Source organism: Physcomitrium patens, chromosome 2 (genome assembly GCF_059467195.1).
Source record: "Physcomitrium patens ecotype Gransden chromosome 2, ASM5946719v1, whole genome shotgun sequence".
NCBI lineage: Eukaryota > Viridiplantae > Streptophyta > Bryopsida > Funariales > Funariaceae > Physcomitrium > Physcomitrium patens.
This window is the reverse complement of record NC_143411.1, coordinates 1,385,396-1,412,543: the sequence shown is the minus strand read 5'-3', so window position 1 is coordinate 1,412,543 and position 27,148 is coordinate 1,385,396. Positions and strand designations below refer to the sequence as shown.

General features: G+C 36.9%; 2 long non-coding RNA genes across 11 annotated transcripts; one reads left to right on the top strand and one right to left on the bottom strand.

Moving 5' to 3' along the window:
• Positions 1-1,072: 1,072 nt before the first annotated feature.
• Positions 1,073-3,393, bottom strand: LOC112292727 (uncharacterized). 2 transcript variants are annotated; one of them, XR_002972817.3, is made up of 4 exons: positions 3,257-3,393; positions 3,032-3,140; positions 1,920-2,133; positions 1,073-1,685 (listed from the first exon to the last, which is right to left on the bottom strand). It is a non-coding gene; the product is annotated as an uncharacterized LOC112292727 (long non-coding RNA). The 2 variants fall into 2 exon arrangements; XR_002972816.2 differs by lacking the exon at positions 3,257-3,393 and having other exon boundaries at positions 3,032-3,245.
• A 4,465-nt stretch (positions 3,394-7,858) lies between these two features.
• Positions 7,859-12,075, top strand: LOC149989682 (uncharacterized). Of its 9 annotated transcripts, none has more exons than XR_016506887.1 (6): positions 7,859-8,742; positions 8,878-8,922; positions 9,253-9,758; positions 9,956-10,031; positions 10,494-11,327; positions 11,505-12,075. It is a non-coding gene; the product is annotated as an uncharacterized LOC149989682 (long non-coding RNA). The 9 variants fall into 9 exon arrangements; XR_016506886.1 differs by having other exon boundaries at positions 8,878-8,948; XR_016506884.1 differs by having other exon boundaries at positions 7,861-8,742; positions 9,114-9,758.
• Positions 12,076-27,148: the final 15,073 nt, after the last annotated feature.

The following is a 27,148-nucleotide window of genomic DNA, read 5'->3' as shown; positions in this document are numbered from 1 at the left end:
CTTCAATTTGATATCATGAATCTTTATTTCTTCAACTATTCTCTTCAAATTTCATTGATTTTCAAAGAAACAATCCTTGTATATACTATACTTGCAATAATTTTAAAAAAAATGAATATTTTTATTTTTGAATTGTTGTTTAATCTTGGCAAGCTCTCAAGTAGTAGACTTCTCTTATTTCTATTGAGTTTGTGATCTTAACATTGGCTGTCAGTTACTCATTTGTAGTAGGAAGATATTGCATTTCAATGGCTTTAATACATTTTTTAAGTAAAGAGCTTTTAAAGCTTAATTCTAGCTTGAGAGTAAGTTCTTCATCAAGCAATCTAACTTCAATGTCATTGAATTTCTTGGTAATGAAGCAAGTACCAATAGAACTACAAGCGCTTTTGGAATTGGAACCCTAATTTTCTCCAACCAATCCTAGTTCTCTTTCATTAATGATGCCAAACAGTTGAATACAAGGATTGTTTCATATGCTTTCAAGTGTTGCTCCATAGAGAAGTTTTCTTCTTTTCTAGAGCAGACCAACTTATGCAGCAGCATCAGCCTCCTCAATCTGCTCTTAGACTGGTGTAGATTGCTCAAGTGTTGCCAACATGCATAGGGATTTGAAAATCTTTCTTCTATTGTTGCCACTGAATATTTGACTAATTCTAAAATAATGTCATATGCTTGCTCACGTTCTTGTGATTTTGCACTTGATATTACAGATGACAGCTGACTTGTGCAATGAACCCAAACATGGTAACGTTTAAGGATTCTCTGCATTTGTATAGCCCAAACTGAGCTGGTTGTGAGCACCATCTACTATGCTAGTGTCCTGAAAGGAGAGTTATATTCCACTTATAGGAGGCGAATTTCCTGAACTTAGATTTGACCTTGGGACTACTTTGGCTGCATTGGCAGTGGTCGCTACTGTGTGTTCTCCTGAGAATGCTAGAGAATTCACCCGTCTCATCACTTCGAGTTTTCTCCATGATGAGTGATTCAGATCTGGATCTAGAATGTAACTCACATACCGAGACGTTAGCTAAGCTCTAATACCATGAACGATTCCTAAGAGTGTGTATACTCAAAAGATGGTTCCTTTTTCATCGAGGACTGAATATAAACAAGGAGTTTGATTCGATGCTTCCAGATGAAAGCAAGATCATCGGATCTGGTGTAACGAACAAGTTTGGAGTGATGTACAGAATCAAGGTTTATCATCTAATTATAACAATCTTTCCATTACTATAACATTGCACCCATGGTTGCTAGTCCACACAACTCCCTTTGCTTGATGTAGCAGGGAGCGAAGACGCAAACCTGGAACGCAACATGGATCTGTTGGAACTAGTCTATGAAGCATGAGGGTGCTTTGAGAGCCGAAATCCCTCTTTATTTCGGCTCTTCACGTCTCACATGCAACTAGTTGTTGTGCCTATTCCAATGCTTGGAAAGTCAATTTGTATCATGGTTGGTAGCAAATCGAGTTTGATACCCACTTTAGAATAGAGAGGGATGAGCTTTTTCCTCGGGATGTTCTATCTTTATACCATGAATGAAGAGGGCATTTGGAAAAAAGCTTACACAATACAGTCTCCATTCTTGTCTCATTTTGCACGATGTTAGTTGAGTGTTGTCACTGCATCCTCGCATTTATGACTTCACCTGAGTCGAATCCCAAATGTTGACTTCCGCTTCGGAATCACAATACCACCACACCGCATTTCAGTGATATACAGCTGGGCACAATGTACCGTTTCTAGAAGAGGTGCATGCATAGTTGACATCCTAGGTCTCATCTAGAGTTTACGATGACATTTGCAAACGAAAGTTCACATTTGAAAACAATCTTTCTTGTTCTCCTCATTCATCTTTTAAGTATTCATAATAGATGAGCATTATCCCATGCACCTGAGTTGTGTGAGTACCTTAAGAAGAAGAACTTCCTAGCTCAGGCAGACAGAGCATCCAGTAATTATCTAGTTGGGAAAATCTGAAGTAAATCATTCGACTTGCTGCGATTGAAGGAGTTCAACGGTATCCAGCAGGGAAAGGAAGAGCCACGATATGAATGAGAAGAGAACTTGACTATAAGAAGCATCAGGTCCTGGATGGCAAGGCATTGAAGCATGACACACAACACTACAATCGCACAGGACTTTGAAGCATCAGTTCATGGGGTAATATTATGCTGTAAATTCAACTGTTCTTTCCGAATCTAGGGCTTAGCGTAGACATACTGTCGACTTTCACATCTTTCGTGACGTATGAACTAACTGAAGTATAGACATTGTTTTTTAAGATTAACCTAGGGCAGTTAGTAAGCTCTGCGAGTGTGGTGTAGACAAGTCTAACAATGTCTGGCGTGGGCGTTAAGTAGGTGACAGCAGTAAACTTCCAGGCAGACTAATGAACATGATAAATTCATTATCCATTCACCCAATATGGATTAGCTAGATAGGTGAAATGTTTAATACATTCAATAGCATGGTACTCTTTTGTTTGTTTTGAAGGAAGATGGATTATTAGCTGTCAAGTTCAGTTGTTCAAAAAACTCAGCTTGTGTACTTTTATTGTACGTTTCAACAGAAGAAAAAAAAAAGTTGAATTACAGTAAATTACTGTACTTATTCATACCAGAAAAATTTTATTCACTCGTTGAATGATATGGAAGCAGTAAAATTGTGCCCTCTCGCAAACCCGAACCGCTTAAGTCAGAAATTAAATATTAAAAAAAAAAAAAGAAAAAAAAAAAAGGAACTGGACTGAACGTGCACAACAGAAGAGATGAATGTGAAAAGAATATTAGTAATCGCTTAATAAACAAACACTAGTTCTGACATTGTCATCAGAAGGAGAAACCCAGTGCCACACAGGAAGCTGACCAACTACGACATACGTGAGGATAAGCGCCATTTGATTCCAACGTTGAAGCAAATTACAGCAGCATGTAGGAAGCGGAGGATTTGATAGAAGAAGAGTCACATCTAGAATAGAAGAAAGATGCGGCTTCCGAGGCCAAAAAAGTGTATGCTTTCACCTTCTCTGTGCTGGTGTACAGCGAAAAGACCTAGAGTGGGGGTGGGGGTGGGGGAGAGGATTCCGAGCCAAACGTATCTCTGCAGTTTGGAGCGCACTTTGAGTAACATCTGCAAGGTGTAAAAACCCCATCAGCACTGGAACTAGGCAGGGAACATATTGTACCCAACTTCAAATGCAAGCCATGTAAAACGACGTGCCTCGATGGGCAGGTGGAAGGCACAACCAGAAGACGGTCAGAGTGAGTTGCGGATCCATGGTGCAGTAGAACCCGCTATCCGTAACGAGCAGGTGCGAATGACCAGCAGCAAGCTGGCAATCGATTTGTGGAGGAACATGCTCCATGATTTCTTTTTCTGACCACGAACGACGCCGCGAGATGTCAACCACTACTTCGAAATATCTGCAGAAGGTCCGTAGTTGTCAGCCACCCACTGCAGCCAAGATATTTCTAAACTTCATCCTTAAAGTAACTGTCGAATCAGAACTGTCATCGGCTGCGCGTTTTGGAGTCGGTTCTACGTGAACATCAAATTGCTTTGCTGTTTTCTCTCGAGGGGGGGGGGGAGGGGGGGGGGTGTAAATAACACGCATCACACATGCCTGGTAATACCCACACTCACATACGCATCAGACACCCTCACTCTCACTCAGTGCCCGGAAGTGGGGTACTGATCATGAGACGAATCGTATCAGAATTTCCAGTCACATCTCTGCTCGACTTGAATTGAGTAAGTACCATAAGCTCGACCAGTTCCCATCGAGCTGACTGATACAAACATGAAGCAATCTGCAAGCATTACTGAAGAAGGGTTGCTGTCTGTACAAGACAAACTCGCAATGCGCCACGTCCACGTGATTCGCATGCACCAGAGTTCGGCTCCTTCAGTAGCCTGCTTTTGATTCCCATCAATCAAATTCAACGCTTTCTTTTTTCTTTTTTCTTCTATTGATTGATACAAATAGATGTCGTGTTGTTTCAATGTGTGTGTTTACAAGTTGCAATGCTGCACTGTTGCTTGATTCTGACTTCCATCACCATTATTATGTGAATATTACTACAACATGGTTACACTTCATACCACATGATTGTATGAGATTCCACAGACATCTTCGACAGTATTGAAAACGTTACAGTGTTTTCTGTTGATGCGAAAGGTGGGTGAAACATTTGTGAATTTGGGGATTGTGTGAGTGTGTACTGACTGACTGATTTTGTTGCTGAATCAAGGCGGATAGAGGTTTTATGCTAAACTTGTGGTGATAAATACTTTTTGCACTCAACTCTTCATGACAGAGATGGAATATTATTCCAGCAAATAGAATCTTGAGTGACAGTTGAAATTTAAGGCGCACCATGAAATATGTGACCAAAATACGAAAAAGAAAAACACAACAAAAACAAAATCGAATGCGGTGAAAATCTTTTCTCTACTTTTGAAGGATTTGAAGATGGTACACTCAAATTGTGTAGTTCAAGTAGCTATTGTTTGCAAGAAATATTTCTTTCTAAACGATAGATCGGTGGGTTCTTCAATAAGGGTGTTTTTTGAATTTTTCCAGTGGTACAGCCTTTATACCAATTTGATCAACTCTAAATGAAATGTCTCACCCTAACTATAGGAAGTCTAATATTTACTCTTGTGTGTGGTTTTCATTCTTGTTTGGCTCTTGAAATAATATCTCATAGTTGGAACAGTTTGCAAAATCATACCACTTTACCCACACTATTGTTCTTATTCATTTTTTGCATCTTTAACAAAACATAATGGTTTCATGTTGTATTATAAATGTGATATTCATTATTTTTTTATTTCTATCTTCTATTTTGGTTTCAATTACTTTACTAAAGTTGATATGCCATTAGAATTGATTGCATATATCATCTCATATTAGGAGGTTTGAAACATGGAACATTTGCAAACCCAAATAATTGGGATTTAGCACCTCATATTTCTAGGATGATCCAAAATATCAAATCCAAAATATTACCATTCAAACTTTATTATTTTCTTGGTATGGAGTCAAAAATGAATGAGAGTTGAGCAAGCAACATGATTTTTGATATTTTACTAGCCTCTCTTTTGATATTTTGATCTCAAAATCACCTCCCTTCCAAGGTGGATGATTTGGTGAAGTATCAAATGATATTTTGAAACATCATAGGATACTTTGAGCTTGCATCATGAGTGAAATATCACTCAAAAAGGCCATGTTTGAAATCCCCTATTGTAAATATTGTGATCCAAAATGTTGTAATTTTAAAATTTAGTATTATGAGACAAAATAAGGATAAATATATCCAAAATTTTGTGATAATTGTGAAAGAATCTAATATCAAAAATATATTACATAAAATTTTATATGTTTGTAATCTCAAATGTGCATGCATATAAATAAGTATAAAATCTAAATTTTATTTTAAGTAATTGAAGTCAAAATAACAACCTTATTTTATTACTTTAGAAATTTGAGTTAAAATTTTATTTTGGCTTTTATTAGTATTAAATTAGAAAATCAAATTGACAATTATTAATACCAATTAAGACATAAATGTAAGAAAATTATACATGTGTATATAGATATTAGATAAAAATAAAATTTTACTTAGAAAGAATTTAAATTCAATAAATTCTTATTATATTATAATATAGAAATATTAAATATAGTAATTTTAAATTTTATACTATTTTAGATCTTGACAAGTTTATTGTCATTATCAACATTGTATTTTGAAGAGAATATTATCCATACATATAAGTACTATAAATATATATATATATATATATATAATATAATATACACACATAGAGATGTGCTCCAATTATTTTATACCTCTTAATTAATATTCCTTGCTTACTTGATAATATTTGCTAGAACATAGATCATTCCTAGGTTGTAAATTTATATTTTCCTAACTTGTATGCCTTGCATAGTTTGTATAACTTTCATCCATCACAGTTATAAATTAAGCAAGATACATTTGCAAATAAAATTTCAAGATGATAGATTTTTAAAGGAATTTTTAAAATAATATAACACCTTAGATAATTTTAAATCATTATAATAAGCTTGGAATTTTTTTGATACATAAAGTGTATTTGCTAAACATCACATAATAAGGATAATGCAGTCTTTAATATAAATATAATTATTAAAATTTATAATCCCTGAAAATAGTTTAATTATTATTTTTATTTAATATATGTATTTGAGAAAACCATTATTCCATATCAAATTAAAATTTGATGAAAATTCTTTTATTAGACTTAAATTCAATGTCTTGAAGTATGTTTTTAGAAAATCAAAATATAGTATTTAGAGTAAAATTTCTTTTAGACAAAAAAAGATTACATCTTTTAAAAAAATATTAATAAAATTCCTATATATATATACATATATCCTTAATAACTAGAAAATTTTGAAACCAATTTTCTGTAGTTAAACTTTAGAAAAAATTAAGAAAAGCAAGTCTTTAGACGGTATTTTAGAAAGTGGAATTCATTATGACCATTACAAAGGTTTATCAATTATGTTAAAAGTATCACAACACACACAACAATTGTAATACAAATCATAAAATTTGCATTTTTAAGAATACATATGGTAAAATAATCTGATAATATACTTCAATAAATGTGACAAAAAAAAAATATCGTTTATACTGTTGAATATCAGTTTTTTAAAATTATTTTCTAAACTATAATAACAGATAAAAATCAGAATATTCAAACTTTTTGTAAGAAACAGAAAAAAATTACCAAAGAATATGATTTGTTTTTCATTTCAGAATTCAATTGCAGGTCACATTGAATAGCTCAATGGCAGAAACTTACATCAAAGAAAAATAATAAGTGCAAAACGGTATACAATTTGTTATTAATTTCTTTAATTTGAAAAAAAAATGTAAACAAATATACCTGATTTTTAAAATAGTAAATAATTTATTTGTCAATAGAACATATCACTAATTGTCAAAAACACTCTAAAGTTTTATATTTAAATTGATAAGTACATTCAGTTATGTAATAATGTTAAGTTAGTATCAACAACAAAAACTTTGATTGAAAAGGTGGAAAATCAGTAAATTTTATAATGTTTTGGTAGTTCTTTATGAAAAAATCGAAAGAAATAAATATAAAAATATAAAATTCAACACCATTGGTATTGTTTTATTTATTTGAAGCATGAAAAAAAAGTTGAAAATTGTAAAGATCTTTTTAATGTATAAAATCACATTTCTATGATTTAATATGTAATTTAGAATTGTCTAATTTAAATTTCAATGACAAGAATGACTTCAAATTTGAGCTTAGAAAAGAGACGATGATCAAATTTGTATGACTTGTCAAAATTAGTAATAATTTAAATTCTCTCTCTCTCTCTCTCTCTCTCGCTTTATCCATGCATTAACAATGGTGTATATACATATTGCTTAACAATGTGACAACACAAATAAATACAGTATATAACAAGAAACTGTACGGATAGAATCTTACCCATAACCATGTAGATGTTTTAAAAAAAATACATGTATGTAAAATTACTATACTACAAAACCCAGATGCTTGCAACCACTGTAGAACTCGTTAACTAAAATTCAGATGAAACTGTAGCTAAAAAGCTATGAACATAAACTTTTACTCTTAGATGGTTCAATAGAGCATGAGCACAAGGACGAGGATGAGGACGGGGCGCAATGCCGTGCACAAGACACACAGCAGGAGGAGCGGTGAAAGAGGGTGGACCATAATACCGAGCTTCCCCACCACCCCTAAACCCGTGAATTACATGGAACGCCGACCCCTCCCCCGCCCTCCCTGCGAGGAAGCAAAGGAAAGTTGGGGTTCGGAGGAGGAGGCGTCCCCCCTCCCTACGGGGGGTAGGCCAGGGGGCGGAGATCGAGACTCTCTCGCTGATCCAAACCCTCGCCCGCCCGGGAATCCGAGCCTGGTGCTGATCAACGGAGGGTGAAGATGCTGCCACGCCCGGGCTCCGGGGTTGCTAGCCCCATGTAGAAGAGAAGCACACTTGCTGACTGAGACGACACACACAGTTGCGAAGCCGGAGAGAGATCATCACACTTGCGGAAGGCAAGGGCAAGGGCAGGCAAGGGGGAGTTGGTGGGGCAGGGATGGAGAGCGGCGTGTATGCCTAATGCCGCTCGCTCCCCGCGTCATCAATTCTCTGCCCTGCATGAACGTCACAAGTGAAATTCTCCCCTCTCCTTCTGATTTTCTGTCTCAATTCTCTTCCTTCTCCTCCGCCGTGGTTTTGTGTTCCCTTCTACATTACTTTATGTGTAAATCACGCACCCCCGTCCTTTCCCCCGTCATGCCTCCCTCATCCAAGTCGTGGATCACATAATCCATGTTTTTGTTGTATTTTGGAGCTTCTGACGTTGTCTTTCTTGCTCGTGCAACTAGTGGACAGACGACGAGACATTGCTGATTATGTGCAGCGAAGACATGGAAGATTTCATCCGCGACCTTGCTCTTAGATCTACAATGCCTCTTGCGAAACTGACAGCGGAATACCGGACTTTTATTTGATCATGATGGAATCCACATGTGCCTCATACTTCAGGAATCCATGCGGTCCACCATGTGGCATTGTAGGTTTAAGAGCTGTGCCGCGGGTGGATTGATGATCACCTGTTACGGTATCCATTTTTGATTCTGTGAGTCATGGATTGCCTTCCAGGTTTTTGAGGTATGCATGCATCAACCTGGCATTCTAATTATTGCGTTGTCGACAATGCATTCATTCAATCATTGAGTCATTTTTTATAAAACATTTGTGCTGATCTTTTTCTATTTCGTGGTTCGTTCTAAACTTGCACTCCAGGAAGATCTTACTACACCACATGTCTCGTCCCCGTAACCGGCGCCGGTAAGCTAGTTCATTCTGAAACTAAGGTATTACTCTCAATTGAGGTCTCTCTGATTTTTTGGTCTTTTAGGCTTTCTAAGAGTTATTCTGGCACATGTCAACTCATCGATGACGACTGATGCAGAAGTCCAACTGATTTAAGTAACGAATTTTTTCTCGCAATTAAACTCGTTATGGTGGCATGGGCACAGAACGACTTAAAGTACTTACCAAGGCACAGGCCATGAACTGCTGAAACATACTCTCTGTGGTAGTTGTTCTGGTCGAATACTGATCAATTTGTGTAATTGGTCAGCCATGACTGGAAGCTGAGAAATTTGTCTGTTATAGGATTCCTTAACTGCGTCACCACAGACGTTGCGCTGCGGATTTATGATAGAATGAGTAACCTTCACACGAAGCAAACCGAAGTGAGGTAATAGTTCTCTGATCAATGTCTACAGTGCGTTGATATGTCTTCGGCGCGTGTTGAGAGTCAGTAAATACAGCGATGAGAATCCCCCCGGATGTTCATACAAGTTCCATGAATAGTTCAACCTCCACCTTGCAGTGGCACGTGGAATGTAGAAGCAGGCTCTGTTTCTCTCGAAGCTCATGGAACAATCATTTGCTGAAACTGATTTGAATAGCAATGTGTTCGGTTGCATGCACTCTGTTTTGGTCTGCTATTCTAGCCATATACGCAACACCTCATGTGATATGGCTTACGTCACTGTTGGTATCAAAGCTTTGGCTCACATGTGGATAATGGGTGAGTGGTCGGTCAACTTCTACAGATTCTTCTGTGTCGACACCATTTCAATCTCGAAAATTATAATGCAGCCAGTGATGTGCAAGTATGTTGTTTCTTTTCTCACTAGCTTTCTAGCGGCAGAAGAGACTATCTTAGTTCCACTTCGAATGATCAGTGAGATCTTTGGGAGCCTTGAAAGGATAAATAAACATGGAGTTTTGTAGCAATCAGACTTCTATGCGTTGTGGATCTGTTTTGCTACCCCACATCACTTACAAGCAACTGATTCTTTCTTCTCAGGGAAAAAATCAGGCACATAATCAGATATTTTGCAATCAATTCTGCCCATTCGGTTGCTGAACAAGTCGAATACTAGGTACTTACACAAGTTGCAGATAATTTATCATTTGATTGAATGCCTCTTTACGTATTCCATCTTACTCTACCACTTGGAATGCTTGAGATAGGGATAGGGGATCGCTGTTATCACCTCCACACTAGTGTTCTCAATCCTGCTGCTAGGCAGTTGGGGAACTTGTGCTGCTGCCCACCCAGCTTTAGGAAGATCAGCCACATCAGTCCTCTTCGTGGAACCTCCAAAAATTGCCCCATGCCCCATGATGGTCTCCTGAAAGAAGTCGGACAACCGATTATGCATCTCTATGAATGTCCTTGCAATCTTCAGTCAATGCGTGCTTTGATGTCACTTTTCTCATTCTGCTCAATGAGAACGCGATAATTATTTTGCAAAAGTGTGATGTTGCTCTTATTCTTTGAACACAGTCCTTTGCCTGGTTGTGTGCATTCGACCAATGAAATAAATCAACATGTCCTCCAGGTTTGTGGACCACCGTCTTCGAAGACTGGGGATAGAGCTTCAGGAACTAAATTTGAGACTGCTGCACATTAGTACAAAAAAGCAACTGGGTGATTGGGGTTCTGAGAGCAACAAGGACAATAAAATTCTCCCTTGAACGCGATCTTAGATCTACAATGCCTACTTCAGAAGCTTCACGTGAATACCTTGAGACGAACCTCGAATACCAAGCAGAAGACTCTATTTTTGAGTGATTGTGAACTGAAATGCCATTGGCGGCATTGTGGATCTGAGACTACGGCCTAGTGTGGAAGCAGATTCGGCTTCTGTTACAGACAGGAGGAACTAACCTTCATCAAGCAGGGGAGAACTTGTGCGAAAACGCAGGACGCAAGAGTTAGTAAGACTTTCCAAAAAACTTCAACCTTCCTTGGGCACTGATAGGGTGCCACTGAAGGTTTAAGCTTCCAAGAATCACGCTTACAGTGGTTTCATGGTTATCGTTGTCGTTTGAACAGTTTAATGTTAGCAACACAGAGGAGGTGTAACATAGGATTGGGCCATGAGTAGCATTGAAAAACTGTGATAAACTGTACTGTGAATCAACAGTATGTACGCGGTTTGAATGACAACAGGTGTGTGTGCACGGGCGATTGGGTGCATGTGAACTTGGTCTCAAACCTGCGTGTGATCATACGCTGTAAATTGATTCCGTTGCGGTAAAATCAGTGAAGGTGAATTGCCGCAAAGCTGCTCCATTCCACGTTTGGAAACCGAACTATTGAAGCTCAGATCAGCCAATATATGAGCTCAGCAAACAATGAAGCATCACGCAACGGTTTCGTGTTGGAGTAGGTAACCAATACGTCACCCAAAAGCTTTAGTGCATTTCGTTGGACTGAGTTCATTTCAGATAGATGCTGCCTTCGTTCAATGAATTGTCTGGACGACTTCTAGCAGGGAAACATCAGGAGGAAGGATTAGGATAAGAATGATGACGCTCTTGCGGCCCGGCTTTGAACTTCTGTGCAGGACAAAATGGACAGGTAAATTCACAAAGCTCCGTTAAAACTGCATGGTAGAAATCGAAGCATATGCAACCATTATGGACTGGTGGGGCATTCGGCACGCGACTGCCCAGTAAATCTCAGTCGTCCTGGATGCTAAGTCAAGCCAAACATAAAAAGTGAACAATCCAAAAAGCACTGCATCTCTCCGATCCAACTGCATAGTACGGCAACATCAAGGAGGGTGGACATGCAGAAGGTGCACCTGGTGGACGCTCTTGCAGCAATTTGCAATGGAAAACAACGATTCGTGGTACCTGGACTTGGGATGTCCGGGCATGTTGCCAGCAAACTCCATCTGTTTGAACTAGTTAAGAGCACAGTGCAGCTCTCAGAGACTTGCAATACACTTTTTGGAGGGCTTTATCTATCACATCTTCAAGAATAAATATTACGCTTATACAATAAACTTTGTGAACGACTCTGGATAGAGACAGTAACAACTACATACTACTTCATGAAACAGTGTACAGAAGCTGATTCTAGTACTGTAATGTATTATTTCCTCAAATGCAATAACTTTGGTTTTCCTTTCACTGTGATGGCTTTTCTCAATTAACCTCAAAGCATTTTTCTATTTTCACATACAACCCACTCATGTTAGCGCTGCATCAAAGCTCGGCCAGCTGCTTTGGGGCATTTCCATGGGTGTAGTCACTTTGAGTCAATAGTCTTGAGTGACGACTGCGTATGATTAATCACTGATTTAGGTCTTCTAATCCTGACTGCTAACACCATATTTTAACAAAATTTAGCACATAGAACGTGGTCGTTCCCACCAAGGCATAGCTCCCACATGAAGATAAGTGTTGAAATCTTATTCCATTCTAGCTTTGAATCTGGCATTGAAAGCATTGCTTCGGATCCACTTGGCCAAGTCAGACCCACATTTTAGGTGCCCAATACCAGACCTTTCTTAGGTAGGGTTGTGGCAAAAGATCACAGCCTGCTAACCTTTTGCTTGCATGTTTTTATTTGTTTATGGTAATCATAATACTTAAATCTTTTGATCTTTGTAGTCTTTTCTTCAACAATACTTCTTATATGATTTTTGTAATTGGTAAGATTGCTATTTATATTGTAATTTTTAACTTCTTTTGTATTTATATTTAAAGATGTCATGTATTTATCTCTTAAAAGTCTTATTTTCCAAGACAAACATATTCAATTTTTAGAAGTTATATTATAGATGATTGTAGGTTGTTATTGTTGAGAATGTTTATAATGACACAAGAGTAGTAGTAAATAACACACACACACAAGAGTAGTAGTAAGTCATATACACAAGAGGGTTTTTAAGGAGAGAGAGCTTCACACATAAAAATCTATTGATCTGGTTGTGTCTTGTATACAAAAAGAGGAAGGAGAGAGGATAAACAGTTCTTCTCCACTAGACTCTAAATACTATAGCTATGGTATTTACTATAGTCTATAATAAATATTATGGAGAGCATCGGCTACATTTAATGCTCTCAATACTCCTCTTCATTCATCATAATATTTACATAATATAAAATTTGTACAGAATTATGATCTATATTTTTCTGTGATCTTGTAAGATCAACAATTGTTGCCTCATTAAAACCTTATCTAGAAAAATCTTATTGTATTTAAGGACAAAACTATAGATGAAGGAAAAAGAGTACAACATCATTTTCTTTAATAATTTAAAGAGCTCATTAATTTTCTTATTCAAGAAAAATAAGTCGTCGTATATCAATGCCATAAGTAAGTCAACAATGGTTGCACAATGGGAGAGCTTTGGTGAAGAGATCAGCAAGGTTATTTGTAGATTCAATTTTCTTAATTATAAGTGCTTGATCAATAATGAAGTCATGGGTATAACTAAAATACTTTGGATCAATATGGTTTGTCTTGTCGCCTTTAATGAAATCAACTTGCATCTGTATAATACAAGTACTATTATCTTCATGCAAGATAGTTGGAGAATCATCATATGAAAATCCACAGGTTGTTTGAATGAATTTATTAATTAATTGCAACCAAATACATTCTCGAGATGCTTCATGTAAGGAAATAATTTTTGCATGGTTGGATGGAGTTACAGTTATTGTTTGTTTCACTGATTTCCATGATATTGCAGCCCCATGTCTTAAAAATACATATCCTATTTGAGATTTAGTTGTTGCAGTATCAGATTTATATCATATATCACAATATCCAATCAATTTTGAATCTGCAGATTGTGTGTAGTATAATCTCAAGTCTTCAATACCTTTTAAATAATATAATAAATGTTTGATACCATTCCAATGTCGTAGTGTTGGATGTGCACTACATCTTGCAAAAATACTAATTGCAAATGTAATATCTGATCTTATAGATGTAGCTAAATATAAAAGTGCTCCAATTGCTGTGAGGTATGGATATTGATCTCCCAATATTTCTTCATCTTCCTCGCATGGACGGTATGGATCATGACCATCACGACCACGTCTAACCATTGGTATAGATAATACATAAGCATCAATCATATTAAATCTTTGCAAGATTCGTCTAATATACGTTAGTTGGTAGAGAAAAATACTACCATCTATTAGATGTATAATTTGAAGACCAATGCAGAAAGTTATTTTTCCTAGCATTTTCATCTCAAATTCACATATAAGTAGGTTAGTAGCTGTAACACATGTAGATGTAGTGCCCACTAGGTTAAGATCATCAACATATACAGTGATGATCACAACTCCAAATTTTCCTTATTTGATAAACAAACAAGGAATTAGTGGATCAATTACAAACTTATTTGTAATTAAATAATCTCAAAGATATTGATACCACATGCATCTAGTTTATTTTAAATCATACAAGGCCTTACATAATTTAATACCACGATATTGTCCTAGAGTGGATCCATTTGGAGTGTCACGGACACAAAATACAGACTTGAAATCTAAAAAGAAGTTCAAGAAGAAGTGGCAGAACTAGATTATCAGATGAATACAAGAACAACACCAGAAAGGTGAGCTAGAACTCCAAGAGATGTGTTGCCGAGACTGAAGAACTCTTCAGCCTCGACTCCTATATATACTACTGGCCTATGGTTCTAAGGAAGTGCATCAAGAAGCTTCCCAAGAACTATGAAGCTTCTCGAGCAACTACCCAAGAGCTAGGAAGCTTCTCAAGTAACTTCCTAGAATCTACTAGAATATTCTAAGAATCTTCTAGAGCCTTCTAAGGGAATCTTTAGGGAATCTTCAAAGAATCTTTAGGGAATCTTCAAAGAATCTTTAGGGAATCTTTGAAGAATATTCTAAGAGAATATTCAAGGAATCTTCTGGAAGTTTCTAGAGACTTCTTTCTAGAAGGTTCTAGAAACTTGTCTCTAGAAAGGTCTAAGGACTATGTCCCTAATATCACCTCCTCCTTTAGCTTCGAGGTCTCCAAGAAGCAATGTTATCGTGAGTCAATACCAATGCAAGAAAATAAAGATCTGTCGCATAACCTCTACTATGAACTCCAATTGTTGTTCACGAGGCAAGTGATTCAATGGTCCTTGAAGCCAACGGTAGTGGCCCACGCCTTCAACTTCTGACCAAGCATGAACCTCCGTGTCTTCATTGTGAAATTGTCCTGCAAACACTCCTTCTGGCTGACCATTGTAGGCAAGCTCGACCTCAAATACAATCACCAGCGATCTATTGCTCGGAATCCTTCGACGTCGTCGTGGTGCAGGCGATTCTTCATCTCGCAGTCGTCTTCGTGAGCTAGTTGCTTGAGATGACATGACAAGTGTAGTATCTTGGCTATCCATATTCAAAGGCTAAAACAATAAGAACAAACTTGGGCTACTAACAAAGTTCTACGCTATCTTGGAGAGAATGACTACATCAACTATGGATTTTGGTGGTGCTCTCTCCTCTTTTTTGTTTTCTGGATGAGCAAGCTTCAGTAAGAAGCTATCGTCGAACCGGCTTGGGTTTCTCAGGATATCGTCGATGAAACTCCTGTACCTTTTGCGGCACATTCGCGAGATTTTCGGCCCGCTCCCATGTTCGTTCATTAATATCGTAACCGCTCCAATGCACAAAGTATTCTAATTTATCCCGTCTTTGCCGTGAATCCAGGACCTTTTCCACCTCGTATTCTTCGTGGTTCTCTATTTCTATGCTAGGTGGTGGACATTGTACTCTTCCAAGAAAAGACGATTCTCGATAAGGCTCCAACAAAGAAACATGAAAGACAGGATGTACCTTTATAGTAGCTGGTAACTCCAGACGATACGCTACAGGATTGATCTGCTTCTGGATAACAAATGGTCCCAATCTCCGATAGTCCAATTTGTCACATGGCCGCTTGGTCTTAATATTTCGTCGAAGCAACCAAACTTTGTCTCCAATCGTGAATTTAGGTGCCTGATTCCGAAATTTGTCTTCGGACGCCTTGTAAGATTCTTGGGCAGTTTGAAATTGAAGCTTCAATGTAGTTTGAAGCTGCGAAAGCTCCTTCACCAATCCTTCAGCTGCCGGATTGTTAATCGTTGACGAACTCCATAAGTCAAGCTTCGGATGGTATCCATAATTGGAAAAGAATGGCGTTTGTTGAGTTGACGCATGAAGGGTGTTGTTATATGCTAACTCGGCTAGCGGTAGATATGCGGCCCAATCATCTTGTTGATAGTTGATGGTGCAACGTAAATATTGCTCTAAAACTTGATTCACCCGTTCTGTTTGGCCGTTCGTTTGAGGATGAAATGCCGAAGAAAGCTTGATATCCACCTTCAATATCTCAAAAAGAGATTTCCAAAACTTTGACACAAACTGGGTTCCTCGATCCGATACGATATCATCTGGTAGACCATGATATCGATACACATTATCAAGAAAGAGTCTTGCTGTGTCTTCGCTTGACGATGTCTTCTTGCAAGGGACAAAATGTGCCATCTTTGTAAGCCGATCTACGACAACAAAAATGCTGTCAAATGAATTCGATGGTGGTAGATCCGTAATAAAGTCCATGGAAACCGAAGACCATGGTCGGCGCGGAATAGGCAATGGCTGTAGAAGTCCATAAGGTCGATGTTGAGGGTTTTTGGATCTTGAACAAATGTCACAAGATACAACAAAATCTTTCACATCCTTCCACATTTGAGGCCACCAAAAATCGCGGAAAATAAGTTCCAAGGTCTTATTGAATCCAAAATGTCCCGCAGTTGGAAAGTCATGACGAGATTGAAGAACTCGGAGTCGTGTTGGCCCTTTTGGGATATACAACTGCTCTTCGAAATATACTAGATCTCCTTCCATCTTGAATTTATTATCACTAGCATGTTGCTTGATATCAAGGGCTAGAGAATCTTCAATGGTTGCGGCCCATACCTGGTCGAGGAAGTCAGCATCAATTGGTACAATAGCTGCGTTGAGCCGAAATTTCTCTGGCTTCAATAATGTCGTGCACTGTTGATCAAATGCTGCATCTCCAGCCTTTGGCGCAAGATATGATCTCCTTGATAATGCATCGGACAACCCTTGTTGCTTCCCAGGCCGATAAGTAATAACAAAGTCGAACCTGGATAGCGACATACTCCACCGAGCTTGACGCCGATTCAAAATCCGAGCCGACATAAAATACTCCAAATTCTTGTGATCCGTATATACGGTCATTGGATGTGCAGTTCCTTCGAGAAAGTGGCGCCACTCTTGGAAAGAATCTACTATAGCAAGGAGTTCCTTATCGTGGATCTCATAGTTGATCTCAGCAGCAGAGAATTTTCGAGAATAGAACGCAATTGGATGGAGCTTCTCATCTACGCCCATCTGTGAAAGTACAGCTCCCCAAGCAAAATTCGAAGCATCTGTCTCCAAATAAAAGGCCTTTGTAAAGTCCGGATGTACCAAGATTGGAGCTGTAGTAAATACCATCTTCAAATCTTGAAATGCTTTTTCTGCGATAGGTTCCCATTCGAGCTTGTCCTTGCACGTTAACCGAGTAAGGGGGGCAGCAACTTGAGAATAATTCTTGATGAAGATCCGATAGTAGTTAGCAAATCCAAGAAAACATTGTACGTCCCTAACCGTCTTCGGAACTTTCCAAGACATGATTGCTTCCACCTTCTTTGGATCCATCTTCAATCCTTCCGTAGTCGCGATGAATCCCAAAAACTCCATTTCAGTTTGGTGAAATAAGCACTTCTCCAATTTGGCATAGAGTCCTCGCTCTCATAGTTTTTTGAGTACCAGACGAACGTGCTTCTCATGTTCTTCCTCGTTCTTAGAAAATATCAAAATATCATCTAGATAGATGACAACAAAATCGTCTAGATGCTCTCGAAAGATGTCATTCATCATGTGTTGAAAGACTGCTGGAGCATAAGTAAGACCAAATGGCATGACATTGTATTCAAAATGGCCATACCTTGTTCGAAAAGTTGTCTTCCATTCATCTCCTTCCTTGATTCGCACAAGGTTGTAAGCTCCCCTTAGGTCAATCTTTGTAAAGATCCTTGCACGCCCAAGTTGTTCTAGAAGACCAGAGATCAAAGGCAGTGGGTAGCGATTCTTTTTTGTCACCTTGTTGAGACCTCGATAGTCCACGCACATCCGTAGTGAGCCATCTTTCTTCTTCACAAATAAGATTGGTGCCCCAGCTGGCGACTTCGAATGACGGATGAAGTTCTTGGCTAGATTCTCGTCAATGTACTTCCGCAACTCAGTCAACTCCATCTGCGACAAATTGTAGAGTGGTCCAAAAGGTGGTTCTGCTCCTTCTTGCAATTCAATGGCACAATCATAGGATCAATGCTCTGGCCGCATATCAGCATTTTTTTTTTCAAAGACATCTTTGAATTCTTCATACTGCTTTGCAATAACCAAATACGGAGTTGTATCTTCTCGAGTCGGAGTTGCGAAGATGACAAGAGGTGTATTTTGCTTGGCTTCCTTCATGAAAGCCCTTGCACCTATAAACAAGGATTTGTTTCTAGACATTGTCTTGGCAGATTCCACCTTCAAGGAATTTGTTGGAAATGTCACTTTCCGCAACTTCCAATCTATCAATGGATTATATCTATCAAGCCAAGATAGTCCCAAAATGATAGGACATGAAGGGATCTTGATAACATTAAACACAATATTGCTCTCATGATTTTCAAGACGTACCTTCAATGGTTTAGTTTCATGGATAACATTGCCCGAAGACAATGGTCGTCCGTCTATGACTTCTACATGGACAGGCTTAAGTTTCTTTACAAGAGAAATATTGTGAAGCTTAGCAAACTCTTCATCTATAAAGCAAGCAGATGCACCCGAGTCTAATAAAGCATCGACTTGTAGTTCTTGAATACCCAGATGTAAAGGTACCATAAAACAATCTGAAGGTTGAGCTGAGAGAAAGGGACCTTGATTAATTTTGGATGTTGAGATGTCCAGCCGCACGGTCCCTATTGTGGCTGGGCGTCCTTGTTTTCCTGCATGCTTGTACTCCTGAGTCTTGTTGTTTGAGGCTTCTGTTTCTTCCGACAATCTACAGCTTTATGGCCCGCTTCTCCACAATATAAACACAAGTTTTGTTCAAACAGTCGCTTCCTTTCCTCAACTGTGAGGGGTTTGAAATGTACCGCATCAATTTGCATGGGTTCAGGATCTGTGGTGTGATTCTCTAGACCTTTTGAAAATGTAGCAAATGCTCCATCATTTCTCCAGCTTGATCGTCTTTCTTGTCGTAATTCAAAGAGGCGGTTGTCACAAATAATTGCCTGAGATATAAGTTCTTCTAAAGTATCCGCCTTAGGCATGGTGATCAATAAGTTCTTGACATCATCTCTCAATCCATATCGAAATCGTGTCATGAACGCCTTATCATTCCAATCAAGATCACATGTAAGTTGTTGAAATTTTGCAGCATAGATTGTACCAGAACGTGATCCTTGTCGCAAATTTTGTATCTTTCTTTCAGCCACTCTTTCTCGATCGCTATCTCCAAACGCAGCAGTAAGTCTCTCTATGAAAGCCTCTAGGTCGTACAATATTAGAGAATCCTTCTCCAATAGTGGAGCAAACCAAGAGCGAGCATTTCCTGATAGAAGAGTACCTATGAAAGCAACCTGGGTAAATCCATTCGGATAACGAGAAGGGTATAGGCGTAGGTAAAGCCGTACTTGTTTCACAAAACCTCGGAAGTTGGCTCTTGTTCCGTCAAACTTGTCTGGCATACTCGCTTTTGGTTCTTTCGTACTAATCCTTGAAGTATCCATAGGGGTCGTATGTGACACATGTCTTGCTTCTCTCAGTCGAATAATCTCTTGTTGTAGGCTATGAATTTCGCGTCTAGCTTCTTCGGTCACTAGATCAATTTGAGGTTCTTTACTTGGATTGCGAAGAAATGCAATCTCCTTTCGTACACTATTCATAAGAGCTTGAAGATCTGCAAGAGTTGCCACTCTATTGTCTACTTGTGGAGATGCACTGTCTATGACCTGATCTACTTCCATATTTAGAGAATAGATGGATTAAAATTTTGAGAGAAGAAGAAATTGCTAAGTCTCTTGGAGAAAATTGTAGCACTACCTGTCATTAAAACCTACTCGGAGAAAAGGAAAAAAAAAAAAAAAAAAAAAATACTAAACACTAAACGATTTCAGTTTTAGAGGAGGGTAATCCGCAACCTCTAAAAATGCCTCAATGCTTTTGAAAAGAGGGATAATCCGCACTCTATCAAGAAGGCAAAGCTCTGAAATCGATGTTAACAGTCTTTTCTACTAGCTATGCTAAACAAAAAGAAGGAATTAATATCAGTCCAAGAGAGGGTAATCCGCAACCCTTAGAACGCTCAAGTATCTCCAAGGAAAGGGGTAGTCCACTCTCTGCCTCAAAGAACTAAGCTCTGATATTGTGATTGAGAAAATATCAGTTTAGAGGAAGGTAATCCGCAACCCTTAAAGCGCTAGAATACCTTCAAGAAGAGGGGTAATCCGCTCTCAAACAAGAAGGATTCAGCTCTGATATTAAGATAAAGGTAGTCTTGACAAACTGTCACGGACACAAAATATAGACTTGAAATCTAATAAGAAGTTCAAGAAGAAGTGGCAGAACTAGATTAAACAAATGAGTACAAGAACAACACCAGAAAGGTGAGCTAGAACTCCAAGAGATGTGTTGTCGAGACTGAAGAACTCTTCAGCCTCGACTCCTATATATACTACTAGCCTATTGTTCTAAGGAAGCGCATCAAGAAGCTTCCCAAGAACTATGAAGCTTCTCGAGCAACTACCCAAGAGCTAGGAAGCTTCTCAAGTAATTTTCTAGAATCTACTAGAATATTCTAAGAATCTTCTAGAGCCTTCTAGTGGAATCTTTAGGGAATCTTTAGAGAATCTTCAAAGAATCTTTAGAGAATCTTTGAAGAATATTCTAAGAGAATATTCAAAGAATCTTCTGGAAGTTTCTAGAGACTTCTTTCTAGAAGGTTCTAGAAACTTGTCTCTAGAAAGGTCTAAGGACTATGTCCCTAACATGGAGTTCCTATTACTAAGCCAGGTGGAACTTTCATATAAATATTTACATCAAGAGAACCATATAGATATGTAGTTACTACATCCATCAAATGCATCTCAAGGGTGGCATGAACTATCATTCCAATAATATATCAAAATGTAATTGAATCCATGACTAGAGAATATGTGGATTCATAATCAATGCCAAATCGTTGAGTAAATTCTTGAGCAACATGATAAGCTTTATAGCAGGTTATTTGACCTTGAACATCTCACTTGCATATTAATACCATCTTATATCCCATAGGGCGAGATGTAAGAGTATCTACAATTGAAGCAAAAACTTTCTTCTTATACAAAGAAGCATACTCCTCTTCAATAAATATTTTCTATTTTGACCAATCAGAGTGACGCATTGCCTCCTTGATGGTTTGAGGTTCAAGATTATCTTCCTTACAAGAAAAGGCTTCTATAATCATATATGCAAATGATTCATCTACCGTAATAGATGGTCAGTCCCAAATATCATCTATAGGACAATACAAAATAGATAACTCTTTACTCAATTTGTTCTTATTCCTTCCAATTCCAAGATTGTTTTTCATAAGAATTGAAGGTATATTATGTATGGATATATCATCATGAATTGATAGTTCTATATGATGAGTGGTAATTTCTTGAAAAATAATATCAGGATTAGTTAATATTATAGCTTTCTTTTTATGTAGTTGCTTATCAAGTCCATGAGTCCTTTTAGTTGCTGTTGTTGTAACTTGAGGTATTGTAGTCAATGGCACTGCAATCTGAGCAGGTGCATTTTGAGCCTCATTAATAGGAACTCTTGTAATTCTAGGTACATTATTGAAGCCATTAGGTGTTTCATTTGTGATCCGTTTTAGATGCAAAAACTTAGCAACTTCAGTTTCTGTCAAAGATGTCCTAAGATCAGGATCATTGTAAATATTTCTAGTACTTCAAATACGAGTAATTTATTTCTTTGTTGATTTGATACTCTTCCTTGAAGAAATGGAAATATATTTTCTTCAAAATGGCAATTTTACAAACGTGCACGTAATAATGTACCAGTTGATGGATCAACAATATGAATAATGCTTGGTGAATCAAAACCAACATATATGCCTTCTTATCGATGAGCTCCAATGGTACGCCGTTGAGGTTCTGGTACTCGAATCCAAGCACGGCAACCAAATACTTGTAAGTGAGATACATTTGGAACACGACCCAAAATAAACTCATGTGATGAAACGATTCAAGAGAAGAAGGGTGGAGGTGTATTAATGCTGCAACATGTAAAACTGCATGACTCCACATAGATACAAGTAAATTTACGTGAAGGAGGTGTGGCCAACTAATGAGTTTTGTATGCTTTATAAATGACTCTCCAAGTCCATTTTGAACATGTTCATATGGAATACAATATATCAACTCAATTCATGTTGCAGTACAATAGTCTTCAAAAGACTTTGATGAGAATTCTTTTGTATTATCCATACACAATGTTTTTATAGGATAATCAAGAAAATATGCCGAAAATGAATAAGCATAGATATAAGATTGACAAACACCATGTTTCAAGTTGATAATAATGAAACATGTGATTGTTTACCTGATGCATCAACAAGGACCAAAAAATAACGAAATGGTCCAGATATAGGATTAATAGGACCACAAATATCACCATGTAATCTTTGAAGCATTAGTGGTAACTCTTGTGGGAGTTTCCAAATTGAAGGCCAAGTAATCATTTTACCTTGCACGCATGTATGACATAATTCCATAGAGTCTACATCCACATGCTTTAAATTGTGCCCAATTATACATGGAATGATCTTTCAAAATAATGTAGATCTTGGATGTCCCAATTCTCCATGCTAGAGAGAAACATGACTCTCTGTGATAGATGATGCAAAATTAAATATAATGGGAGGCCGAATCACAATCCGGTATAAACCATTTTTTGTAGCAAAATCTTTTTCAACAACTTTATGATTCTTTGCAAGAACCAAAACCTCTTTTCTATTTAAAATGACGGTCGAGAGGTGATAACCATTAATACGCACATCTTGGTAGTTGATTATACTCTGAGGTGCTGAGGGTGCAAACATCACATGTTTATGTTTTATGATGGAATTCCCATGTAATTTTACCATCGATGTGCCCTCTTGGAAAAAAAACGCATTTGCTCCAGCCATGGTCATCATATTTTTAGTTTGCGAAGTTGAAGATTTTTCAATAAAAAATTGTCTATCTCGCAAGATAGTATGTGTTGTTGTAGAATCAATGATTACATCATTTGATTCATCATTAGAGGTTTTGTCATTCATATAAGCCTCTAAGTCATCAAGACCAATTGAATCCATCGACACATCCATGGTATGAACTTCACGAGCCTTAGCTCGTAGTTTCTTATTTTCTTGGAACATTTTAATAAAATATTTTGAAATGCGGCACGCTATCATGTTATAATACGACTATATGGTGAAAGATGATAGTATGGATCTTATTATAGAAGAGCCAAGTTAAAATAAAAAATAAAAAAATATGGATAAAAGATAGGAAGGTATTAAAAACTTTTATTAGTAATGTTGCCCTTTTAGAAAAAATAGCTTCTACTTACTTTGTAGGGCCAAAAATAAGGCAAAATAAGATAGATTGGAAAAAAATGATATAGACATCTTTAGGAAGAAGTTAAGAGTAAATTTTAGTAAAAATTACTTAGAAAAACTAGATGTTGATACCCGGAGAGGGCCGGTTATGAACCAAGGTCGAAATTAGACCCTGAGGCACAAAACTGAGTCTAAACGACGACTTTGAGACTCTTTGGCTAATCGGAGAGTGGAATTTGATAGAAGATTGGGCAAGGTTTTTATGAGCATTAGTTTTGGATGATTTGGATCTATATTGACTTTGTAAGAGCTTTGGAAAGTCAAGGTTTGTTTCGGATGACTTGGATTTTGTGAAATAAAATAGGGTTTATATTTTGGATGATTTCAAGAGTTTTGTTATAGATCTATAGGTGAAATTTTATGGGTTAATTTTTATAGTTATTTTAAGTACATGTTGTGAATTTGAGCTCAATCTAATGGTTGAATTGAGGGTTATTGAGGTTTAAGTGAGTCAAGGTTTTAGAAAGTAGAATTTTAGGTCTAGTGAGGGTATTCAAGATTTCTTGCAATCTACTAGTTGGATTGGAGTGAAATTTGTGTGAGAAGATATTAGGCTTGTTTTTCTATGTATATAAGAATTTTGAGATCAATTGAATGGAGAAGAAGAGAGATATTGGCTCTGGGAGATTAGTATCAAGATTGGAGAAGGAGACCAGCCAATATCTGAGCACATTTTTGAGGTTATCATCTATTTGATAATTCCGATCTATTTAAAAAAAAATTTTGCTTCTTTTTAATTTAGTTTTTAAGAATTGTGCAAAATTTGAGTTAAGATCAACAGTTTATTCATTAGTTATTGAGGTTTAAATTTATTGTAGGAATTACTAGGATTTGGTTATGGATTGGTTTAGGGTTTAAAGTTTGGTTAGGATTTGATTTAGGATTAGGGTTTGGTTAGGATTTGATTTAGGATTTAGGATTTGGATTAGGATTTGGTTAGGTTTTGATTTAGGATTTAGGATTTGATTTAGGATTTTGTTGGAATTTGGTTTAGGATTTGATTTAGGATTAGGATTTGATTAGGGTTTGATTTAGGGTTTAGGATTTGATTTAGGGTTTGATTTAGGATTTGATTTAGGATTTATTTTAGGATTTATTTAGGATTTTATTTAGAGTTTAGTTGAGATTTGGTTTAGGATTCAGGGTTTGGTCAGGGTTTGGTTTAGGATTTAGGGTTTAGTATTTAATTGGGATTTGGTTTAAGATTTAGGATTTGATTTAGGGTTTGATTTAGGATTTAGGATTTTATTTAGGATTTAGGGTTTGATTTAGGATTTAAGATTTGATTGGGTTTTGATTTAGAATTTATTTAGGATTTGGTTTAGGATTTAGGGTTTGTTTAGGATTTGATTTGGATTTGGTTAGAATTTGGTTTAGGATTTAGGGTTTGATTTAGGGTTTGATTTAGGGTTTAGGATTTTATTAGGATTTATTTAGGATTTAAGATTTAATTAGTTTTGGCCTAAAATTTGAATGAAGTCCAATAGGATTTTAACTAGGATTAAATTAAGATTGAATTGAGATGTATTTGAGAGATATTTGTGATCATTCTAATATTTCTTTAAGATTTCTTATTGTTTCTTTGAAATTTCTTTGAGGTTTCTTTGAATTTGATTAAAGCTTGCTTAGCATTATTATCATCTAATTAGAGCATTGTTAGTATTCTATTAGAATTACGATTTTGTTGTTGCAATTTCTATTCTACCTTCCACAGCCAAGTGCCCGGAGCATTCTCAAGCAAGATTTCACGTATTACAACAACCCATGTGCTAAATGTCCAATCATTCCACACTTATGGCAAGAACACATCTTTAATTTTTATTTTTTACTATAATTAATAGTAGAACGTTTATTTTTTTCATATAAATAGAAATCGTCATGACTATGACTACCTTGATACTTATGAGCATGTTTCCCATGTTTATATAATTTTTTCTTAGACTTTGAAATATTAAGTACATGAAATTTTGGAATTGTAGTTCCAATAGGATGAGCTTTCGCATTGCGCAAGAGTAGCTCATTTTGCCTTTCTGCAAGAAGTAGATAGGACATGAGATCAAAATCACTCTGAAATTTCATGTTCCTGTATTATTGTACAAGCACAGCAAATACAGGAGGAAATGTAGAGAGAGTTTTCACAATCATTCCTTCTTTAGAGATGCTTTATCCACATAATCGTAATTGTGAGACAATACTATATATTTCACTATTGAAAGCATTTAAATTTAAAAAATCTAAGACACATAAATGTATCCAATTATGACGTGCGCATGGAAAGAAAATGGTCTTTTGATGATCAAACCTGGATTTAAGATTCTTCCAAAGTTCTGTAGGATCTGCCATTTCCAAATATTGATGTTGTAATGTAGGTATAAGATGACGATGAAGGAGAAGAAGTGCTTTCCAATGAATAGCAAGAGGAATAGAAATACTTATTATAGGAGATTCTTCAAACATAATGACATCCGAGAGTTGTTCTACAAATAAATTTGTTTTTGCCATTTTTACCTATAATAGATAATTGTTTCTATCCACAGTCAATAATAGAAATAAAAGAGCTTGAAAATATTGGGATGCATTGGTAATAGTTGGAACCACAGTAAAAGTTCAAGATGTTGAAGCACTCATTATAAATAAATCTGTGAAAAAAATACAAGTTCAAGTAGAAAAGTTGAATAAAATGTACCTTAAAATATAAAGTCAAATAAAATGATAAACTTGAACTTAAAAAATAAAAATATTATTACTATTATTATTATTTTTAAGAATGTTGTAGATTAAGGCAACAGGCAGTGGTAAGACGACAAGGTGGCAGCGACAGCAGGGTGACGGTGGTGGGCGGTAGTAGCAGGTGCAGGGCGCAACATGGAACAAGCTGGGGTAGAGTTGGACTGAATTAAGTATTCTAAGCAAATATGGTAGAGAGTGGAACAAGTACTCTAAGCAAGCAACTAATGTGTGAGAGGCCAGTAAAAAGAGCAGCAAGATCATAAGGCAGACACTCAACAAGAGTAGCAACAAATTTGAAGAGACAAGACTAGAGCAAAAAAAAATTGTGATAGTATGTAGAAGAGAGCTATGCTGATAACGTGTTGAGAATGTTTAGAAAGACACAAGAGTAGTAGTAAGTCATATACACAAGAGGGTTTCTAAAGAGAAAGAGCTTCATACATAAAAATCTATTGATCTGGTTGTGTTTCATATACAAAAAGAGAAAAGAGAGAGGATAAACAGTTCTTCTCCACTAGACTCTAAATACTGTAGCTATAGTATTTACTATAATCTATAGTAAATATTATGGAGAGCATAGGCTACATTTAATGCTCTCAATAGTTATGACTTGTTTTGTTCCAATTCTCTTCTATTATTTTAACATGGTTCAATTTACCAAGTATCAAAATATCTCAATTCAAGAAATACTCTTTTTAAGGTCTAGTGATATAAGCCTTGTTCTTATTTCAAACAAGTTAA